General features: G+C 40.8%; 1 long non-coding RNA gene and 2 pseudogenes across 1 annotated transcript in view; 1 reads left to right on the plus strand and 2 right to left on the minus strand.

The window, feature by feature from the left end:
• Positions 1-17,359, plus strand: part of LOC145652859 (uncharacterized) — a 185,152-nt gene that overhangs the window by 81,740 nt on the left and 86,053 nt on the right. The gene's annotated exons all lie outside the window — the stretch shown is intronic.
• The window catches only part of LOC145652841 (NLR family CARD domain-containing protein 3-like), a 260,507-nt pseudogene that overhangs the window by 8,588 nt on the left and 234,560 nt on the right, over positions 1-17,359 (minus strand).
• Positions 143-13,105, minus strand: LOC145652974 (NLR family CARD domain-containing protein 3-like; annotated as a pseudogene).

Consider the following 17,359-nt stretch of genomic DNA (forward strand, 5'->3'; position numbering starts at 1 on the left):
TGCCTCTCCCCCACACAACTACAGACAAAAAATGTTTCTCACAAACACATTACCACACCCACACTAAGTGAAGCTGCACCTCTATTCACTATGCAATACCTATGGGGTGTGTGTGTGTATGTGAGAGAGAGAGAGAGAGAGAGAGAGAGAGAGAGAGAGAGAGGATACTGTGTGTATCAGAGGATACTGACTACAGCACTTTGGTCACTTGTTTTAATGTTGCTTTATAAATAACATGTATACTATTTAGTGTGAACTGAAGGTTTGGTTTAAAGCCATAACCGTCCCCGCACATTTAGGGACAAACATCTGCGCACAGACGCGTGTGAACACATCGAATATCACACGTCACAGAGCGGAAACAGCACGAGCTGAACCGTTACACTTCACCAGCAGTTGGCATGCGCGCACACTGTCCAATAATTCGTCTGTAACAGAAAAATCAGGATTAAAGTCACATTGTAGTGAATAAAAGTTAATATTTAACGCACATCACAGAAACAAGTCTTCTTAAAACACAGATAACATAGAACCGCTGATTATATGAATTTTCCACTTTCATAGGAAATGTGCTAACGCTTGCTAACTAACATTTAGCTTCTTCGTTTAAATGTTAAGCTAACAATCATGTTTATTCGATGCCAAATACCGCATGAATAATCTTACTTTCGTTTATCAGTACCAGCAGATGAAATAAAGTGTCTGAATCGCCGTCTGTACGCTAATACACCGTTAGATGATCAACACATAGTCCACCCCTCCCCAACTGAATCTCCATAGTCAGACATAGACATTGAGAGGATGCTCTCAATAGTGCAGGTGTAGAAGTTCCGCAGCACCTTGGAGGGCAGTCTGAACTCCAGGGTACCTGAACCTGTCAACTCTTTCCCCCATGGTTCCGGCGATCTGAACAGGTTGATAATGCCGCTCCTGCTTTTTGCTGCAGTCCACAATCAGCTCCTTTGTCTTGTGGACGTTGAGGAGTAGATTATTTTTGCTGGCACCAGTTCTCTAGGTGCTTAACCTACTCCAGTACTGAGGATGAGTGTGGATGAAACACAGTTGCCTACCCTTACTGATTGTGTTCTATCTGTTAGGAAGTTGGAGATCCAGTCTCACAGGGATGGATGTAGTCCCAGGTCCTCCAACTTGGTAGTGAGTATGGAGGGGATAATGGTGTTAAATGCTGAACTATAAGCATTTTAACATAGTTACCCCTCTCTTTGTCCAGGTGGGTCAGTGTGCTGCGGAGCATATTTGCAATTGCATCATCAGTGCAGCGGTTGTGACGGTATGCAAACTGCAATGGGTCAATGGCTGGCAGTGAAGAGGTGATGAAGTGACCTCCCTCTGAACCAGAGTTTCCAGTTTCAGCCTTTGTTTATATTTTGGTATGAGGAAGATGGCAGCATGGTCTGACATACCAAATAGTGGATGAGCTTGCGACTTGCATCTTTGTATTGGGTGTAGCAGTGGTCTAGTATCCTATTGCCTCTTGTGGGGCAGGTTATGTGCTGATAAATGTTTGGCAATGCATGTTTGAGGTTAGTGCTGTTAAAATCCCTAACCACAATAAGTGCAGTGTCCCGGTGATTTAACTGAAACTGTTTAAGAGCCTCAAGGAGTTGTCACAGTGCGATGTCCGTGTTAGCCTGAGCTGGAATGTACACGGTATTGACGATGATCAGAGTGAACTCACGAGGAAGGTAAAAAGGACTGGGTGAGCAAGACCGGGCGAGAGTAACAACATTATCGTTATCACACCAGCCATTGTTTACCATCATGCACACATCACCGCCTCTCGACTTCCCCGATTCTGCTATTCTGTCCATGCGGCGCACCGAGAAAAACTCGGCCAGGTAGATGGCATGGCTCGGTACCGCTGGGTCTCAGTGAGGCAGAGGAGATTGCAGTCCCGAATGTCCCTCTGGAACTTTATCCTGGCCCAGAGGTTGTCGAGCTTGTTATCCAGAGACTGGACATTGGCTAGCAGGATGCTAGGTAAGGGAGCTCAGTGTGCCCGAGGCCTCAGCCTGTTCCTTACACCGGCTCCGTTTCCTCACGGCCATTTCTTTGTGTTGCGTCCTTTGTTTTCCCTTAGGATCTCACTCTGCCAACTTAGGTCTGAGGTTAGAAATGGTTTGAGGTGAGTATTTTGTAAACTGAAAGAAACAAGAGTGTTTCTGTCATAAGAGATGCGCATCATAGTAAAAAGAAAAGATAAGAAGGCAAGAATTTCGGAGAAAGTACAAAGTACGGTCGGAGGAGTGGTGCCAGCAGTCGACCTCTCTGGCGTCATCTTTATCTTTTCACTAGATAAAATGATAAAACATGTAAACCCAGCAAAAGCACAGGATAATGTCATAACATCAGGAAACCGATATCAGGAGGAATGATGCAGTGAAGTTAATAAAGGCTCAACCAATAACTTTGTTCAATGTGCTTTGTGAGGTACTGGGCAGTGAACATGTGCAACATTTGCTTCGTGCTGAAGTGAGACGTTATCAAGGGGAAAAGTGCTCACAAGGCTCTTTGCACTGCATCTGAGCTACACGTGTTTATGCAAGAACAACAATCTCCCTTTGTGAGTGTATTTGGACACTCAGTATGGCAGGAAAAATTAGTCTATCTCGTTGATAGTTTCTCCTGTTTTGATGAGCTTAACATTGAACGCAGGGCCTCTCTGACACTTTTTGAAGTGTGTGACATAATCAGGGCCATCGGGAACCCCTTCACCTTTCACCTCATAGGAATGACTGAGGATCTGATCTGTGCTGAATAAGAGAAGCTGCTCCAGTTATCATCTGATGAGATACTGATGTCAGAATTCAAACAGATGTAATTGTAGAACTTCTGGATCCAAAGACAGAGTGAATTTTCAACCTTCTCATTAAAAGCTGTGCAGGTTTTGATGTTCTTCGCTAGTGGGGTTGATACTTTCTGTTGTGAGAATAACCTCTCTGCTCTCACCACAATCAAGACTGAGTACCATAACAAAATGGAGGCAGAGTCAGATCTGTGTTTGAAGACCACTGCCCTCATCCTGGACATCGTACAGCTTTACTCAGCTAAACTCCTCAACCCTCTTACTGAAATGGTAAGTGATCACCGTCTGTGTATCTGTGGGATGATTTATAGGAGACACTTGGTCTAAAATGTTTGAGAACTACTGATTTAGATAAACAAAATATCTCTATTCTCTTTATCTACCTGTCTCTACTGTTCTTTCTGAAATCCACACACAGACAAAACACAAAATGTGCTTATTCCTTATTACAACACACCACTATTAATTTAACTGCATTGAACAGACATGTTAAATTGATCGGTTAATTATGCATCAAGATGGTGATTTCTGTTCTCTCTCTTGTATAACACACACACACACACACACACACACACACACACACACACACACACACACACACACACACGCACACACACACACACGCACACATACACACGCACACATACACACGCACGCTTTTAATTCAGAGCAAGTTCAAATTGCTTCTTTGTTAACTCCACCCCTGCCTAAGTTTGGAAACAGTCCCACAAGTCAACAGGCAAACAATAGATTAATAGTCAAACAGAATTACGATAATTTGATCAAAGACGCTACCAGACACGGATTCAGTTGGTAAAGTTGTGGAGGAGAGACAGAAGGGTGAGTTAAATTTTATAAAGGAGTTCCATATTCCCTTGGAGGAAACTGAACAAAACTGTTAGTTTGTGTAACAGAGATAAAGAAGCAGTGTGATGATATTGTGCAGAGATTAAGTGCAGGCAGTTCACACTGAGCAGTGGGGAGTGATGTCCACACAAACCCCAGAAGAGGAGAAAGCCCTGGATATACTGGTTCATCAGTGTCTCTTAGGATAAGAGGAGGAACTGATGTGTGTGGAGAAGAATGTCCATCTCCATCCCCTCAGCCTGTCTCTCCACAGTACCCTTCACCTGCTCTAGTCCTGCTGCATCTGCTGGGCCTCTCAGGCAGGACCACAGTCAAAAAGGCAAACAGTGTAAATAGACAAAGGTCAGCACTAGGAAGACCAAAGAGGGGAAACAAGTATGACAGGAAGTGCAGACGTGACACATACAAGAGGGGTCACATCACGGTCACTTTTACAGGAAGTGAGTTGTTATTCACGACTGTAAATCACTGTCCTACCACCAGCTGAGTTCCTGCGTCAGTGATACCTGATTGCTGTCCCATGGTGTGGGTGATAAGAGAATGTGGTTAGTTGTGATTGGTCAGTGATGGTAAACCACCTGGTCTTGGTGAAGATAAGACTGAAGTCAGGGTCTGGAGGTGGAGGGTTTAGGGGGAGAGTTGGAGTGGAGCTGGAGCAGAGCTGGTGGACTGAGCAGTGAGGTTTGGAGAAACCTCTACCTGGGGCTTTCTCTCTCTACTTCTCTCTCTCGCTCACTCTTTCTTTACCTCTCTCTTACTTTATATCCATCTATTGGGTAACATTCAGGTAGTATGACATAATGTAAATGCTTAAGTAACTTTATAAAGTTAGTTATACATATTCTCATCAATTAAACTGTGCTACACAATAGAATTTACTCTAATACCTTTGTAATTATAATTCAGTCAGATAAATGTATTATATTTTACACGTCTTAAATGTTGGTCTACACCTGTTTCCATCGCTGGTTGTAGGTAAGCAGGGCAGGGGTAAGTGAACACTGTAACAAGTGAAAGAGTTATAATGTCAATGTGTGTAAGAGAGAAATATACACTTACAGTGTGTGTGTGTGTGTGTGTGTGTGTGTGTGTGTGTGTGTGTGTGTGTAAGAAAGAGAGAGAGAGAGAGAGAGAGAGAGAGAGAGAGAGAGAGAGAGAAGTGTGTGATAGGTTTTTTGTGGTGCATTTGTTGAGCACTGCCTGTACTCAGAGGAAAGGCAGCACAAAGACACTTAAGAAGCACTTTAGGATTAATGATTTGGTCAGCTAACACCTTGCATAGTGATTAGGGTACAGGATACAGAGGGGTTTAAGGAACACTCACAAATTAACAAAGTACCTTATGATGGAGATCATGATGTACTAACACCAGTGCAGTAATGTGTTTATGAATGAAAATACTCACACAGCTTTTCTGGATGCTGTAACCAATGGAAGCAGTCTCAGTAGACATTCCTCTGATGGGTCATATTTACTCAGGTCAAACTCATCCAGCTCCTCTTCTGAGTTCAGCAACACAAACACCAGAGCTGACCACTGAGCTGGAGAGAGACTGGCTCCATGGAGACAATGGTCACCTCCTCTGCTCAGGTATGTCTGGACTTCCAGTACTAGAGAATGATCCTTTAGTTCACTCAGACAGTGGAACAGATTGATGGATTTCTCTGGAGATGGATTCTCCCTGATCTTCTCCTTGATGTAGTTGACTGTTTCCTCTTTGCTGTGAGAGCTTCTTTTCCTCTGTGTCAGTAGGCCTCATAAGAGAGTCTGATTGGACTCCAGTGAGAGACCCAGAAGGAAGCGGAGGAAAAGGTCCAGATGTTCGTTCTCACTCTGTAAGGCCTTGTCCACTGCATTCATAAGGAAGTCAGACATGGTTGATCTTTTAAAGAGACCTTTCTTTTGCTGTTTCAACACATTTTTCTTTTTGGAGATGAAGGAGAGAAATGCATATAAAGCAGCCAGAAACTCATGAATGCTCAGATGCACAAAGCTGAACATCTTCCCCAGGTGAAGCCCAGACTCCTCTCTGAAGATTTGGGTACGCACTCCTGAGTACAGTGACACTACTTTGACATCAATGCCACACTCTCTTAGGTCTTCCTCATAGAAGATCAGGTTGCCCTTTTCCAGCTGTTGGAAAGCCAGTTTTCCCAGTGCCAGAATTGACTTTTTAGTCTGTTGAGGATCAGTGTCAGTGTTTCCATGGTACTTTCTATCCTTGTGTTTGATCTGAAAGATCAGAAAGTGTGTGAACATTTGAGTCAGAGTCTTGGGGATCTCTCCACTCTCTGCTTCACCCAACATTCTCTCTAGAACAGTGGCTGCAATCCAACAGAAGACTGGAATGTGACACATGATGTAGAGGCTTCTTGATGACTTCATGTGTGTGATGATTTTGTTGGCCAGGCTCTGATCACTGATTCTCTTCCTGAAGTACTCCTCTTTCTGAGGGTCACTGAACCCTCGTACCTCTGTTACCTGATCAACACACTCAGGAGGGATCTGATTGGCTGCTGCAGGTCGAGAGGTTATCCAGAGGAGAGCAGAGGGAAGCAGATTCCCCTTGATGAGGTTTGTCAGCAGCACATCCACCGAGGTCGACTCTGTTACATTCCACAAGTTCTCATTGTTCTGGAAATCTAGAGGAAGTCAACACTCATCCAGACCATCAAAGATGAAAATGGCTTTGTAAGCATCACAGTGTATTAATTGTAATTGTTTTGTTTCTGGGAAAAAGTGATGAAGTAGATCCATCAGACTGAACATTTTCTCCTTCATCAAATTCAGCTCCCTAAAAGGAAGTGGAAATATGAAGAGGACGTCCTGATTTGCTCTTCCTTCAGCCCAGTCCAGAATGAACTTCTGAACAGAGACCGTTTTCCCAATTCCAGCAACTCCTTTAGTCAGCACTCTTCTGATGGGTTTGTCTTTAAAGAGGTCATTGCATTTGATGGGTGTCTCCTGTGTTGCTGGTCTCCTGGATGCTGTCTCAATCTGTCTCACCTCGTGTTCATTATTGACCTCTCCACTCCCTCCCTCTGTGATGTAGAGCTCTGTGTAGATCTCATTCAGAAGAGTTGAGCTTCCTTGTTGGGAAATTCCTTCATTAATTCTTTTAAATGTATCCATTAGTTTGTGTTTGAGATTTCGTTGATATTCAGAGAATAACTCTAATAAACAGAAGAACATGATCACAAATATTTTATTTTCTTGTTATCTTTGATGTTGAAGTAATTTATCAAAACGCTGAAACACTTTGCACAAACACAGAGGACAAAATTTAGTTATAGTGATACTGCCATCATAAAGCCATGATCCAGAGCTCTTACTGCTCTGTAGTGTGTTAGCAAGGTCTGTCTGGTTCATGTTCCCCATGACATGCAGTGTGATCTTCAGTGCTCCCTCTCTGGCACTGCTCTGATCCTCCTCATCCTCCACCTCTCTCTCAGAGCATGCTGGGTAATCTGGACTCAGCAGCTTCTTAAACTTCTTCAGCTCCTTCTTCACCAGAGAGACGACTTTGTGCTCCAGCTCCTGGTTAGGAATAAACAGCAACAGACAATCAAAAAAACACCACCATGTTACAGAGAGAGATCACTACATGATTTTGTTTCATGATGGAGAACATTCTGGCAGTGTTTGGGTAGTTACTTAAAAAAAAGTAATCCATTACTCATCACTTATCTAAAATTGTAATGGGATTACTGTACTCATTACTTAATGGAAAAAGTAATCTTATTACTTCTGTTACATCCTAAAACCCAAATATACTAGAAATCACCCCCACAGTTACATACCTTGAATATGGACTCCAATTGTTTTCTGTAGGTGAGTTCTGCTTTTTCTCTTTGTACACTGTGGACAAACACAACAGACTTTTATGGAGGAATATGTAGCACATTCATACCTGCACAACACATGATTATACAGACAAGTAGATAATATACAAGATTATATATTATCAACACTTGCGTTTCTGCATTTTATAACAGATCTGTGATGCTGCCTGGTGTGCAGCAGCAGAAAGGATGAAGATGCAGGTGTGAGTGTAGAAACTCAAAAAGGCTTTTAATAGAAAGTGAAAGTAAAGCAAATGTGCTAAACACACTCAGCCACAAGAAAACAAAGGTCAACAAACAAGAACAGGAAGACAGGAAACAGGAGAAGTATATACATAGAGGAATCTGGGAAGAGAACAATGCAGAGACTAAGGACAAGTGGCTGGAATGACAGGTGGAGTTAGGTCAGTAGTGGCAGGAATGGTGGGTGGAGTTAGCCTGGTTTGGCAGGAATGGTGGGAGGAGTTAGGCTGGGGAGTGGCAGGAATGGTGGGAGGAGTTAGGCTGGGGCTTTGGCAGGAATGGTGGGTGGAGTTAGGCTGGAGAGTGGCAGGAATGGTAGGTGGAATTAGGCTGGGGAGTGGCAGGAATGGTGGGTGGAGTTAGGCTGGGCAGTGGCAGGAATGGTGGGAGGAGTTAGGCTGGAAAGTGGCAGAAATGGTGGGAGGAGTTAGGCTGGAAAGTGGCCAGAATGGTGGGAGGAGTTAGGCTGGGGCTTTGGCAGGAATGGTGGGTGGAGTTAGGCTGGGGAGTGGCAGGAATGGTGGGAGGAGCAGGGAGAAGGACAACACACAGATACAACAATAAACAAAGGACGACAAGGGAAAGCAAAACAGACAAAAGGGCTCCTTTACAAGATGATTTGTTAGAAGATAAGTACATTTTATTTATAGAGCACATTTACCACAACAGCAATGATCAAAGTGCTGTGGAAAGTTAGGAAAAATGTCTTAACAAAAACCTGTGAAATGTAAAACAAAAGGAAATGTGCCATCAAACATAAACATGGACAGAGAAATGAAAATGTCAGAGTAAAAAGAAGTGTTTGAAATCTGCACAAGAGGGAGCAGAGCTGATATTCAGAGGAGGACTGTTCCACAGCCTCAGTGCTGCAGCTGAACAGACACAGTCACACTTCAGCTTCAGTCGAGACTATGGAACAGATACAGTCACACTTCAGCTTCAGTCGAGACTGTGGAACAGACACAGTCACAGTTCAGCTTCAGTGGAGACTGTGGAACAGTCAACAGCTGATCTGAACAACTCTGAGTGCCAGTGAGTAGATGACTTGTTCCTAAGCATGAACAAAGAATTTGATTTTGGGAAATTTCTCTGAACTTGTAAAAATTATTCCTAATAACAGAATTTATTTGCTGATCAAATCTGAGCTCTGGATCAAAGATAACACCAAGATTTTTGTATTTCTAGGAATAATACAATCAGATTAATCAACTGTTACACAAGTGTTAACCCCTCACTATCTATGTTTACATGTAAATCCATGATCTTATATTAGTCTACAACTGTCTTACTTAGATATGATCCTGTTAATATTACAGTCTGATTGTTATAGTGTGACATAGTGTCTTAGTTGACCTAAGCTTAGGCTGATTAAAACATGTGTTCCAGGATAATATTATCCAGACTATGTGCACATGTAAACACACACTGATCCACGGAATAAACATTTGTGCTACATTTCTGGCAAAGCCTGATAAACATATTATACATATATTGTACATACATTGTTTTATATATATATATATATATATATATATATATATATATATATATATATATATATATATATATATATATATAGAGAGAGAGAGAGAGAGAGAGAGAGAGAGAGAGAGAGAGAGAGAGATATTTCCTTATGTACCCCTGTTTTTTTCCCTCAGTTTGGACAGAGCACTCTCAAACCATTACTATACTATGTATGACTATGTACATGACAAATAAACCAAACTTGAAACTTAAACTGTAATCAAGAGAGTTTGTTTTTGTCTAGTCATTAAAAGAGGAGCTCAGCAATGTTCAGTAACAGCATTACTACTGTAGCTAAATCCAGCTCATCTACCTACAGCTGGATCCTGCCCCAACTCCTCTTCTTAAGTGTTCTTCTGCTATTTCTCCCATGTCTTCTCATTAATGCTTCCCTTCGGATTCTGTCCCTACAGCTCTCAAAACCTCAGCTTTAACTGCCATTCTTTATAAAACAGGACTAAATGCTGCACTACTTGATAATTACTGACCCATTTCCAGTCTCCCCTGTCTACTCAGGGTTCCAGCCTCTCAACTACAATCTTTCTTAAATACTCAGGATCTATTTGAACCTTTCCAATCTGACTTCCATACTACGCACAACACTGAGAGAGCCCTGTTACATGGTTTCAATGATCCCCTTCTCTCTACTGACTCTGGTGCCCTGTGTGTTCTCCTCCTTCTAGATCTTCTAGATAGAAGTGCTGTGTTTGACACAATTAAACCATAACATACTTATCAGCTGCCTCTCAGACATTGGGATTACTAATACAGTTCTTGAATGGTTTATCTCCTATATCTCTAATAGATCACATTTTGTCACACTTGGTAAACACAAATCACACACTGTTATCGTTACCCAAGATGTTCTCTAGGGATCGGTGCCTGGTCCTCTCCTATTTAATCGATATGTTGCCCCTTGGTCAGATTATCCGCAGGCATGGTCTCCGTTTCCACTGTTATGCTGATGACACTCAGATTTATAGTAGCACCAAAGGTAACACTACCTTACCACTTCCTGCTTTACTCTCTTGTATCAAATATCTCAAACAGTGGATGAACATAAACTTCCTAGAGTTAAATCCTTACAAAATAAAATTTTAGTTATTGGTTCTAAATCCATAATCGCTAAATTAACTGATTTTAAACTCAGTCTAGATGGGTCTTGGTCAAATCATCAACTGCATTTGGGAACTTTGGTGTACTCCTCACTCTTTGAACCCCACATCATGTCAATGGTTAAAAATGCCTTTTTTTTACAGTCACAATATCAGTAGACTTAGGCCCATGCTCTCCAGACAAGGTGCTGAAACTCTGGTTCATGCTTTCATCACATCCCATCTTGATTACTGCAACTCTCTCTTCATTTACATCCCAGAATTCTCTTAGATGTTAAAAAATGTCAGCCCACAACACCCCGATTCTACATCAGTTACAGTGGCTCCCTGTCCCTCAACACATTCAGTATAAACTCGTCCTGCTTACATTCAAAGCTCTGCATGGTCTTGCACCTCCCTACTTAGCTGAACTCCTACATCCATACTGCTCCACCCATACACTTAGGTCTTCTGATGCAGGTCTTCTCTCTATCCATAAGTTAAGATTGGTCTCTGTAGGGGCAGATATTTTAGTGTCATGGCCTCAAAACTAAAACTATGGATGAACTGATGGAGCTCATGAAGGGCTTCATAATGAGCTGAGTGAGTTTGATCAGGTGGGATTAGGAGTGAGGAACACTGTCCTAAACCAGGAGATCATCAACTCTCATCAGAACACTCTCCCTCTCTGAAGTGTAAGCGGAGGACTCCATCTTACCTGAGCTCAGGAGAACAGTCACATTCCCTAAATCATCCTAACCTGAGCTCAGTAGAACAGTCACCTTCCCTACATCATCCTTACCTGAGCTCAGTAGAACAGTCACATTCCCTACATCATGCTTACCTCAGCTCAGTAGAACAGTCACATTCCCTACATCATCCTTACCTGAGCTCAGTAGAACAATCACATTCCCTACATCATCCTTACCTGAGCTCAGTAGGACACACTCCCTCTCTGAACTGACGTTTAGGGTCCATCGACTTGTCACTCTTCATGGACACACAGCTGGGTTCCGGGGAGTCTGATCTCTTACCCTGTATCAGACTAACATACACAATTAAAAACATATTGTTTTAATGCCAAAATACTAATGTGTGTATAAATGGTGCAAATATAAATTCATATGTATTTATCTCTATCGATGGTCTATCAAGACCATCACCTCTCATCAGAACACGTTCCCTCTCTGAAGTGTAAGTAGAGGACTCCATCTTACCTGAGCTCTGGAGAACAGTCACATTCCCTACATCATCTTTACCTGAGCTCAGAAGGATACACTCCCTCTCTGAAGTGTAAGCGGAGGACTCACTCTTACCTGAGCTCAGTAGAACAGTCACATTCCCTACGTCATCCTTACCTGAGTTCAGTAGGATACACTCCCTCTCTGAACTGTAATGGAATGTCCATTGACTGGTCACTCTTCATGGATACACTGCTGGGTTCCGGGGAGTCTGATCTCTTACCCTGAATCAGACAAACATACACAATTAAAAAGATATTATTTTAAGGCCAAAATACTAATGTGTGTATAAATGGTGCAAATATAAATTAATATGTATTTATGTCTATCGTTGCGATTTTTATTGAATGTTTTTTAAAGAATTCGTACAAAGATGTTGAAAACACTAAATTCGTTATTATGTTTCTTGTTATTTACTAAGTGATCTTCAAGTTGACCAGAGTTATACCAGAGAGCAACTTTACATTACATTAAGCTGGTCTTAAACTTTCTGAAGTTTATACTTATCTTTCATCTTTGTATTATGCATTGTGTCTCTGTCTCAGTAGAGACAACTGTTTCTGGCAGTATATGATTTAAGATTGTTACCTGCTGGTACTATTCAAGGGTTTTGTGAATGGATATCAAAGCACTTTTAAGAGGTCTGTGTGGCTAAGAACATCTACTAAATGCAATAAATATAGATTTATTCAGATATCCCAAGTAAATAAGTGCACAAACCTATGCACTGCAAGTATGTTTATTTATGTTCTCTCACCTGTCTCCTTTCTGTGTGTGCTGTTCCCCAGAGACACGTATTTTGGAGGTCATGTCTCCTCCTACAGATTATAGCTGTACACCTGCAAACACGCACATGCAGATTAATAATCAGAACACATATTCAATTACAATATTTACATTTACTGCATATGGCAGACACCCTTGTCCAGAGAGACTTGCAGAAGTGATTTGTTGTGTCGCTACAAAAAACATAAATAAAGCACCTTTGTAAGTCGCTCAGGATAAGAGTGTCTGCTAAATTTTATAAATGCAAATGTAAACATCCTCATGTGAGCACAGAGAGGTTAGTGTTCTCAAAAGAGAAACAGTCATTCATGTTTTTGAAGCGCTTTGGTGTAGACAGGCACCTTTACTAACTTTATAAGTACAAAATATAGTTTATTAAAATGAGCAAATAATGCATAAAGTTTAAAACGTAATCTTACAGCACTAAAACAAACTCAAAAACGTGGGTGTAGTGAACAGTATCAGTCCAAAGTGGAAAAGAAGACAGAGGCAGGAAAAATGTGTACTGTAAGTGCATAGTGGGTCACAGACTAACTCAATCACTGTCATACAAAGAAACAGTGTCGAAATATCACTTAATAATATTACTAATAAATATTATAAATATTACTTCTTTAGTTACACTGACATGCACACTATTGGTACAATACTAACCTCACACTGTCAGTCTAATTACGACATGATCGTGTAAACAGCACGGTCTTAGCCTGATAAAACAACTAGTCTACATCTAGTTGGACACCTAAACACTTACTGTTAGATCTACTGGCTCACAGTCCGAGACATTTGTGACACTTCCTGCAGTACGACGCCTGTTCTATTTGCGCAGTTTGTTTCTGCTGAGAGGACAAAATAGAAATATATGAAGTATATAGTGCGTTTATTAGTACTTTTTATACAGTTCATGTAAACATGTTGATTCGGAACAATTTCTTAGATGAGCCTAGAACGACTTTAGTTTGGTTATTCTGAATCAGACGACCTCAGTTCTATTGCTCTATTTCGCGTAAACGAAGACACCTACTGCAACAGAATAGCGGCTAAAAGCTTTACGTTTTCAGACATTAACCTTGTTAATATTCAATTCTGTTAATATTAAATTTAAGAACTTGTTCTTTGAGTAGTATAAGTTCATATAATTCTTGATTGACAGCTCAGATTCAGATACTCAACGGCTTTGTTTTCTAAAGATATTTGCATTCCGCTTCTTAAAATGGAGCACAAAAATTTCACTTTCGCGTTAAACCGGACTGAACCGGTTTTGTCAAGGATAATTGTTTTTTAGGGGCCGGACTGCTGTGACCAGTCACAACACTTTATCCAACCTTCTGCGGGAGAGAGAAATCAGAGCTACAGTATAGAACTGTATTTAAATAACACAGAATAGCGTAGAACAGTGACAGTAAATTACCAGTGGATTTGGACTGTGGGAGAATTTTGTTTGTCATGGAGCTTATACAGCACAGCTGTTCTGAGCAGACGTTTACTTAGGTTTTCACACACACACTCACACACACACACACACACACACACACACACTCTCTCTCTCACACACACACACACACACACACACACAGAGAGAGAGAGAGAGACAGGTTATTAGTTTGTGTGTAATACCTATTCTGTGCTCACAAACTCTATATAAAATGACTATTTATTGTCATTAAGTTTCGTTTCTAGCATACACTCCCCTGATATGACAGTTCAAACCATTTTGAGTGTTTGAATAAACCATTTTCAAATGGTATCTTGGGTCTCTCCCCTGCTGATCGCCATGTCCAGTTCACATGCCCAGTGATGTAGTGGTATAAGGCAGTATGTGAACGTTTAGTTTGTGCCCAGACATGTATCTGAGAAGAAGACGAGCCAAAGACGTTAATCAGGCAGATCTGTTTACTAGTAGGTAACATCTAAGGTCAAGGTTATGATGGAGCTGTAGACATAAGTGAATGTTTTAAGGGACTTCAGACAAAAATTCTGAATAAAAGGTCAAAACACCACAAGGGACATAATCTGCATTAATCTGGTGTTGGCAAAAGTGCAAAATCAAACATCTGTTTTGTTAATTTTTTTTTCACACAGTATTGACGTGTAACTCGCAGCATTCACGGATCTCCTTTGCTCGCATGCAAAATCTACATGTGCTCACTCATATTTGCTCTGCTCTCGCTTACATTTACTTTGCTCTGCTACAAAACTGCTTGCACGTGTTTAGATATATCCTGCTCTTACACAAACTTGCTCTTCTGCACACACAAACACATACTGTACTCTCGCGAATGTTTTTGTGTTCTTGCGCACAAGAACACAATTCTTTAATTTCATTATTATTAACTGTGAATGAAAAGGAAAGTCATCCATGATCATGATACAAATGTTATTATAAAACAGTTAGAACTTTAAAATAATTGCGGCACTTTCATATACATAATATTATGTGCCATTTCACAAAACAAATATGAATGTATTTAACACATATTGTTCTTATACTGTATAATATGTATGACTCGGGAATTTGCTCAAATAGATAAAGAAATAATATTATTTGAACTTACAGTAATATGCTCTGCTATATAAAGGAAAATTACCAATCTGCTACCATTTAGTGTTAGTAACCAACTTTGGTAGAGTACAAATTCACTCATTAGCCACATTATTTACCACTAATATCTGTAGTTCTGAAATTGACCACCTTGTGGTTTCCGTTACGTCTCCTTCCTGATCAGGTTTATCAGAGGCATGACAATGGTTTTACTGCTTGATAAAAGTCAGACACTTAAAGTCAAATTGCCACTGCTGGCGTTACTGCGTCAGTGAACTGTTCCACTAAGACGCATTAATGTAATTATGACATCACAACCTAAGGAAAGTGTAAGTTATTTAAAAGCGTTCCAACACACTAAATACCTACATGATTTTCTGAAGGAGGACAAGGTGATTTTCAAGGTATAGTCCGACCAGAATTATTGGATATTCTAATAGTTTTCAGGAATAGTATCAATATTACTTGCATGATTTATTATATCATTAAATTAAGTGCGCCGTTAATTATAGAAATATCTAAAATATTTTATATTATCCGTGTATCCCCTGGATTCAGGAACGATCGTGAAAGGCCAAATTAAATCAAGGGAAACATGATGAGTTTTTCTCAACATGGGAAATTGTTGACCAGGAACAAAACGTGGACACTAAAAGAAATGACGCAGGTATGCAATTTTACTGCCAAGCTGAAAATATAATATTTGTCTGTCTGAACATCAATCCGATCTGTTTGCTCTTTTTTTTAATCCAGACGATATCCGAGCTGCAGAAGGACAACTTTAACCTGCGCATGCGTATATGCTTCCTCAAGCATGAGGGCGGCTCGCAGAAGTGCAGCAGTTGTACAGAACAGATTTACAACGCGGCAGAGGAGCGTTTCCCAGTGGCGACGCAGCAAAACTTAGACGTGAGGAGACCCGAGTCTAGTTTTTGTAATCAGAGCCGGTTAATTGAGAGGACGAGACTGGGGACACTTGTTAATCACACTCCGCACCTAGATAAAGGGAGGGCGCTAAAAAATCTAAATACAACTTGAAAAGGCAATAAATTGACCTTCTCAAATGCATAAATTATTCTGCCCAAGCCTCTTTATTCTCTTCCTTTGTAGAATAGTTTTAACTGCAGGACCAGACACGTGTCTTGAATTGAATTATTTCTTCATTTCACGTAATGCTCTTCATCCACCTGTCAGGAGTTGAGCAGGTGCAGAGAGGAACTGGAGAAGATGGAAGCGCTTTTCCATCAAGAGAAGACGCTCCGCCTACAGCTAGAGATCCAGCTACAAGCCTACACATTACAAGACCCGCCCTCTGAGGATCAGAGCCAATCAGAGGAAACCATTGAAGAGCTGCACAGGTCGGTACAGGCCTATATTTAATTCTGATAAGAAACATTGTTCATGGAAGATTTCCCAGTTAGAAACTCGGGCTGTTTCTCCAGGACAACCACATCAAAACAACAAAATTATTTGACATATTTCCATTTTAAATGCTAATTTCTGACCACTTAAGTTAAACCTTAGGGCCTTCATTAAACAATAATAATCCTTAGCTAGTAAATTGCTGTACTTTAATTATAGAAGAAATTATCCTTAGAAATGCTTTGTTTTTTATTCTTAGCAAAAGACAATTATATTATAGTACCTAGTCCTGAGCTGGCACACACCATTCTAATGTCACAGTGATTTCAGTGGAGTTTCTCCATGTAGTTCCATGTAATTGGAATGTAATTCCAAGATGAATCTGTGTGCAGAGAGTCCATCTCATAGTTCTAAATGAACATGTGAAATAAAATGTAGCCTAATCGAGTGTGTGTGTGATGGCTGTCAGGTACATAGAACAGCTGCAGGGGGAGCTCAAGGCTCAGAACACCATAATCAATCAGCTGAGGAACAGGAGCACCAATCAGAGCAGTGGACACCAGCCTGGCCACGCCCACAACTCCACACTCACCACCCTGAAAGAGGATGACATACGTGTGAGTGTGTATGTGTGTGCAGGTGCATGTTCCTGCATACATGTATGCTTATTAAACTGTTACTTTAAGACACTAAAACTTTAATGTTTTAATTAGGCTATGAGAATACATTAAAAATTATAAATTGTATACTATATAGGGAAATCCATTTGAACTAAATGTTTAGTATATTTGTACTCTATGTATTCTCTCTCTCTCTCTATTTAGGATCTGAAGAACTTGTTGGAGTTGAAAGACTCTGAGCTGCATGAGACCAAAATCAAACATGAGGCCAGTAAAAACGACCTCCAACAGGCCCTGAAGGACAAAGAGAAACAGATTCAGGTGGGTGTCTCCAAACACATGGCAACCTACAGGTAAAAACAGGCGTCCAAAAATATGCTCTTAATACAAAAGACCTATAGAGCTGACTAA

Source organism: Electrophorus electricus, chromosome 21 (genome assembly GCF_041902795.1).
Source record: "Electrophorus electricus isolate QZ-2024a chromosome 21, ASM4190279v1, whole genome shotgun sequence".
NCBI classification, from domain to species: domain Eukaryota; kingdom Metazoa; phylum Chordata; class Actinopteri; order Gymnotiformes; family Gymnotidae; genus Electrophorus; species Electrophorus electricus.